The sequence below is a fragment of the Mesitornis unicolor genome, unplaced genomic scaffold (assembly GCF_000695765.1).
Source record: "Mesitornis unicolor isolate BGI_N332 unplaced genomic scaffold, ASM69576v1 scaffold35024, whole genome shotgun sequence".
Taxonomy (NCBI): Eukaryota; Metazoa; Chordata; class Aves; order Mesitornithiformes; family Mesitornithidae; genus Mesitornis; species Mesitornis unicolor.
The window spans coordinates 1-211 of NW_010181341.1; positions in this window are offsets into that span (position 1 = coordinate 1).

Genomic DNA, 211 nt, shown 5'->3' on the forward strand with positions numbered 1-211 from the left:
TGATGCCCTCGGCCGGGCTCCCACCACCAGCCTCACCCAGGCAGGGTGGTGGGGATCAGCATCCTCGGTGCTCTGGAGCGCAACCAGTTTTGTCCTTTTCCTCTTCATTTTCGTTTCTTTTCTTTTTTTGCTTTGGGAGACCAGGAGCCTGGTCCCGGCTCGCGCCACCACCATGAGGAACACCCCCTATCCCTGTCCCCAGGGTGGGGGG